Genomic DNA, 6,875 nt, shown 5'->3' with positions numbered 1-6,875 from the left:
CACGATTTATTGAATTCAGCTAACATGATTTAAAGATGCAAGAAGAACTTTTGGAGAACCAACATCAATTGCTGCTCGAACAACAATGTCTCCTAGTGAGTGTAAACATATTTCACTATAAGTTTATAATAGAATTTGTTCGAGTTATTAGGCTTATCAACATTGTTTTTCATTGTAGCTGAATGGTGGATCATGTATGGGACCGATGCACCAACTGTGAGAAAGTTAGCAATCAAAGTATTATCACAAACAGCTTCCTCATCTGCTTGTGAAAGAAATTGGAGCACATTTGCACTCATACACACAAAGCAAAGAAATAGGTTGGCTCATAGTAGGTTGGAAAAATTAGTTTATTGCTATTACAACATGAAGCTTCAAATTCGAGATAAGGAAACAGAAATAGATCATGTCGACCGTGGTGACCCACTAGATGTGTTTGATATTGTTGGTGAAAATGATGATACAAAGGGTAACCAACTTTATCAATGGATTAGACCTCTTCATTTAGATGATGATGAAGGTAACCCAGCTCCCAGAGTTGCTGAAGAAGCACGTAATGAAGGGATAAATGTAGAAAGAGTATTAGAGGAGGAGGTGAGATCTAGCAGCGCTGACTCTTTGGAAGAACTTTTGCGCCCAAGACCAAGATACACTGGAATTCCACATTCTTCCAATCCTACATAACCACAACATCGTGCTGATACTAATGATAGCTCTAGTACAAAATCAGGAGACTCACCTACCACCGGAGGTGGGAATGATGAAGGATACAATGGTGGTGGATATGGAAACTATTATGGACCACCTCCCGGATTTATGACCTCCTTCACTGGTGAGGCAAACTTCACGCATGCAACACAGGATGATGACCATGGCAGTAGGCGAGCAGGACCAGGAATTGGTGCCATAGGGAAGGACTATACTCGTAGAGAAAGAGGCAAGGGGATTTTGTCAAGTCAAGAAGATGACTCGTTATCTAGAACTTCGGACTCTGTTGGAGTGAGAAGTAGTAACTATGGTTATACTCATAACCAACCATTTCCCTACCCTTCATATCCCATTCCTGTTAGGATGGAATCGAGCGACTCATGGAAACAATCCCATACTCAATCTTCAAATGATTTTGCTTATGGACAACCTCAACCAATCTCGGATCCATATGGGTGGCATGTTAACAATTACATGCAAAACTATTTTGGGGATTTATCATTTGATAACTACTCTTCACAATACACTCACTCTACACATAGAGATGATGAAGATAGTGAAAAATTTGAACCTCATAGGAACTCTATGTGGTACTAAAGTGTAAAATATTGTACTAATTCATTATATATAAATGATTATGGTGTATTTAGACTTCTTTCATTAATTACTACATATTTTCTACCCTCACAATGTTTGTCAGCTCGCAATATAATCAACTTGATAATGTTAAATCCATCATGCAATGCATTTCCTTCCAATTTTTTGTGATAAACTAATAGATAATTAACTAAATAAACATCCTGCAAAGTTTCAATAAAAATTTCCAAGTTTTTCTTACAATTTCCGTGGTTTCCATGTAATTTTTATCGATATCGATATTATCCGGATACTTCCATCGATATTTCCGTGTTTTTGGACTACCGATATTTCCGATATTACCGATATTTAATACCTTGATTATGATACATAGCCAATGACTAAGCTAATAGAGGACCAAGGGGCACGTGTCTCCTCTCAATCTTTTGGGTTGAAATAAAATATATGCTCAGAAAATAATAAGGTTTTTATCATGAATACTATCTGAAATTGACTTAATCCATCAAGATTGTCCCTAAATTTGAAAATCGATCAATGCCATCTCTGAAAATAAGTAGTACAAATCAATGTCGTCATTTCGTTTAAATTCCGTTAAAAATTATGTTAGTGTGCTAACATGGCACATTGTGAGCCCCCACTATCCAATATTTTTATGACATGTGGATTAAAATTAAGTTTTTATTTAAATAAAAAAATAAAAAGTAAAAGACGAAAAAGAAAAAACTCGACTCCATCCTTTCTCGTTGGGGCCGTCAAGAGTCGCCAAAAAGCTAGAGCACACGAATTTCAATCTCTCCACCGTCGCAAAGGGGTGGATGAATGAATGAACATAGTTGCTTCTTTCCCTTACTCTTTAATTTCCCGCGATCCCCCTTTCTCTCTATGTTAATTTCCTGCAATTGTCTCTTTACTTTATGTTAATTCCCTGCATTTCCTCCTTATTCCATGTATGATCCTATCAGAATACACATTCCACACACACCGGAATCATCCATTGCCGCAACAATCGTGCAGCTCCGGCTTCTCGGGCGGTGGAGCCGCTGCTTTGCTTCTTCTTCTTCTCTCAACTTCGCTGATTTGATTGTTGGTGCCGCATCCCCTCCGCGGTCGGCCATGGATTTGTTCGTGGTGCGATCGGAGAAGGGTGGTCGTGGTCGTAGTGTTGGAGAAGAAGATTGTTTTTGTAGTTGTGTCTTCTATGTTAGTCGAAGCAATCTAGTTTTGGAAAGGTTATGGAGGTGACAAAGTAAAGCAGCAAATCACTGATTGGTACCAAAAACTACCGGTTGAAGTCAAGGAGACAGAATATGGGTTTGGCTGGGTGCGAAGACGAAGACGACGACGAAATTAGAGATATTAGAGATATATTTTTTTAGAATTTTTTTTTTTAATTTTTAAACACATTTCTTGTTTTTTAAATTAAAAATGAACTTTTTCTAATTCACATGGCACCGTGTATTGGAGTATGGGGCCTACAATGTGCCACGTTAGCACACTAATATAATTTTTACCGGAATTTAAACGGAACGACGACATTGATTTGCATCATTCATTTTCAGGGATCATATTGATTGATTTTCAAAGGGTAATGTTAGGGAGATTAAATTTAAAGACAAAATTTTGAAAACTAAAAAAATATGTAAATTGATAATTGGTTTATTATTTAAATGTTGATAAATGTGCTTATTCCTATTAGTGACACATCATTTGGTTTGCAAATTTAGTATCCAAATTTAGTCTCCCTAGCATTACCCATTTTCAAATTCAGAGACCATCTTGATGAACTAGATAAATTTCAGAAACCATTTGTAATAAAAATTCAAAATAATATTATGCTAAAATTATAAGACCACAACCCACTTTCTTCCTCTCTTTTTTTCCTGTATGCCATATTTTGCTGCCTATGGTCCTCCACATAATTAATAAAAGAAAACCATATAAACTTTTTCCAATCAACACTTTCATAAAAGGCCAAAAAAACTTTGTAATTTAAATTCACTTCAATAACAGAATCTTCAATCGTGGAAGCAAATGATGTAGTTAATTATGAGCTATTTGCTCCATCTTTTCGTTCTTGCCGATCCTGTTAGCCCAGAAAAATTAATAATTATATCATAATGAAATTACTTTATAATTCCACGATGTGCTAATATCGATAGCTAATTGCTTAAATCTTTATCATGATATTTCTCTTCCAGTTTTTATATTTTTTTCCTTATAAATTTTCCCTATTTAGATTCCAGAACCCATATACGTTATAAAAGAAGTGTAAAAATATTTATCTCTTGATCAAAGCTCATTAAGGCAAAAAAAGTTAGTTGTTGTAAAGCTAACTTTCAAAGTGGTGAGAGAGAGAGAGAGAGAGAATGACTGAGATGTATGAGAATTGTATGTTTATCTCTTGATCTTGTATGTTTATTTATGAGCGATCCACAAAAGTTGATAAAAAGGGATAGGGGCGGAAAGAAGGGAGGTCCCCCTTTCTCGGGTAGAAGCGATCAGAATTCGAACATGCCGTGTTTTACTAGGAAGGATCGAACCATGGGAACGAATTTACAGGGCTATCACTTTCTTTGGCCATATCTTCTTGCCTAATAAGTAACACTAGGTCTATGAGGATTCGATCTCCAACTCCTATTGGGATTCTTGTTTAAGTTTACACAATCACATTTTTAAATAAACACACTAATTACAATATTCTATCGTGTACAACTTAAGAAGTAGTTGCATTGGGTCTTCATGATTAGGAGATGGAGGTTGTTGTCATAAGTTCTCGACATGTACAAATAGTTGCTAACATGAGTCTCATAGTAGGGGGGCACATATCAAAAGAAAAATCTCACAAAAACCTTTGCTACGGTAGGTAATCTAGTAGACTAAGGATAAAAAGGTGAGTTAATGCAAGATGTTAGTGCTTCACATCTTTATGATGATCATTAACACACACAAGGGTATAATCAACCCAAAGTAAATGCCTCGTCAAAACCTTATCATGGCCAGCCAGATTTACCTCTTTGCCATCTTTTAATCTAAAGAAAAACTCTATTGTGCAACTGTAATGAGAAAGAGAATACTTTCAGCTGTAATGAAGATCAACTAAATGCTTATAAATTAAAAAAACAGTAAACATAAACTGATAAACTTAACTGATTGGAAATGTATGAATTGACGGTTGAAACCACTACCACCACTTTTTAGACATCATTTGGTACGTAGAACTGTATTAACTATTTTAGTCAGACTTCCTAATCTATGTATCAAATAATTCTAACTAATAATTCAATGTTTGATGCAGTGTCAAATTAATTTTTACATCGGATAATATGTCAAACTATAATAATTTTAACTTAATAATTGATGTTAAAATGAAAAAAAAAATTAGGAAAAACAGAATAAAAAGAAAAAAAAAGTAAGAAAAAAGAATCCAGATTTCTCTACTTCATTTCTTCACCATCTTCCTCCCTACGCATTAAATCCCATCCTCCCATACAAATCTTACCCTCTTGCCCACTAATTGAAAATGGATTGAACAAGGATTTTGAACTTTCAAACAAATTTGAACGAAATTTATAAAAAAAAAAATTGCGCAGGCAAGGCATGGCCTTCTTTTTTGCTTCTGGTTTTTATTTTGTTGTAGAAATTAGAAAAAAAGAATAGATGAAAGGTGAGAATATGGAAGGAAAAAGAGAAGGATTGCTCTGCACTAGGTAATCTCTTTGAAGTCTCCCCAAACATTCTGGATAATCTTGGCTCGCGAAGATCTGAAAGAAAAATATAGAGGGATAGGAGACTAGGGTCTGCGACGATTGGCTTTGGAATGACTTCCAGGATCACTCCGATTGCTGCCATGGTTGGTTGGGTAGAAGGAAACACCTTGGTTGGAGGAAGAAGAACGAGGAACGAAGAGAGAGATAAGCCGACTAATTATCCTTCATTTTGGAGTGTATTAGTTAGCAGGTGTAGACCGGATAAAATAAGTGAGTCTGAATAATTAGTCAGTTGGCTATTTAATACGAAAATGCATCAAACAATTGGCTTTATACTATTAGTCATATCCCAACCCTAGAAAAAGAAACTCCTAAAAGCATATATCATGAAATCATTTATACCCCACATTGGATCATTATTTAATTGAATCATTTGCTATGCAAGAAATTATGCCTTCAGGGGTCATTAGTTGATTGAATATATGGAGCACAGCACTGGAAAGAAAAGATAATTGTTTAACAATATATACATACACACAAATATATATATAAGTTAAATAATATTCTGGACCAGTAAAATTAAAGTCAAATCAATTAAACTAAGAGAAAATAGGCTAATTTGTTGCTATCTCCAAACATAGCTGGCTTGAATATTTAGCACAAGATAAAAACACCAGTTGCAGGCTTACGATGAGTACTATGTTCTAATTAATACTGCAATGACATGTAAAATGACTAAACTTGCGGTGAACCTTGTGAACAGAAGATCTCCAATTAGCTCGTCATCCTTCAGCCTTCATCTTGACAAATATACCCTTCTCAGAAGAAATCATGTGTTCGAGTCCTTCACTAGCTAGCTAATGATCAACACCCCTGCCGACCAGGCCATGCGTTTCTCCGTTGCCTATGTAGAAGTAGACGTCGTAGGTGGCCGGATCTAGGTAGGAGAGGGAAAACAAATGTGCATTACGTCTGGATCTTGGAAAAACATATGCTAGGTACTCTCTTTTTTTTTTTTTTTTTTTGGCCTTTTTCTTGTATTTTTCGGCACATTTTACAGACACATACTTTCTGTCTTTCGATCCCTAGCACATGTGTATAAGCATTTACCATGATCCATTGATCCAAGAACATAGGTTTAGTTCTGAAACAAAATCTTATAGTACAATAATATACGTATGAAGCCACAACTCAAAACAGACAACAAAATACAGCCAAAAAAAAGGGTAAAATAATACTACACCTGATCATTCTCCAAGCTTGCAAAGAAATTAAAGATGGGTTGCTTTTCTGTGGAAACAAAGCTTGAGAGGCTTCAGTCGAGGACAGATGAAGCTCGGTGCCACGAATTGGCTAGCTATATATTTACAGCTTGAAACCGAAGCAACCCAATATACAAGGCATTCGGCTGAATCTCACCTACGACCGAAGTATCTACGCTTTGATATTCCGATCGCTTTTAGTACTGTTTTTCGATCCGCTGGCTAGATCTCTTCTCCGAAATGCTTATGATGCAGCATTATATAGAGGCATGAAAGAGCCAGTAAAGTATTTCTTCAATTTTCCTTGTTTCTTTTAATAAAGTGGGTACTAGTTCTGTAAATACTATAATTCACAAATTATATTAGCTAGCTAGCTATGGGATCATAAGGTAAAAACATATTAACTTCAAATTTCGCTCTCACAAAAAATAAAGCCTCATGGTCATGGATAAGGGACACAGAATATATAACACATATATTTAGTACAGATTTATTTATAAATATATATCAAAGTTACTGTCCTAATCTCTTGATGTAGTCTGAATGATTGACGAAACTTAAATATATATGAGATCATCATGCAATTCCATCATCTAATTAT

The 6,875-nt window shown here is 35.4% G+C and overlaps 1 long non-coding RNA gene across 1 annotated transcript; it reads right to left on the bottom strand.

The window, feature by feature from the left end:
- Positions 1–5,586: 5,586 nt before the first annotated feature.
- LOC139193587 (uncharacterized) lies at positions 5,587–6,508 on the bottom strand. The gene is made up of 2 exons (XR_011577895.1): positions 6,256–6,508; positions 5,587–5,949 (listed from the first exon to the last, which is right to left on the bottom strand). It is a non-coding gene; the product is annotated as an uncharacterized lncRNA (long non-coding RNA).
- Positions 6,509–6,875: the final 367 nt, after the last annotated feature.

The sequence above is a fragment of the Malus domestica genome, chromosome 17 (assembly GCF_042453785.1).
Source record: "Malus domestica chromosome 17, GDT2T_hap1".
NCBI lineage: Eukaryota > Viridiplantae > Streptophyta > Magnoliopsida > Rosales > Rosaceae > Malus > Malus domestica.
This window is presented reverse-complemented; position numbering and strand designations above follow the sequence as displayed.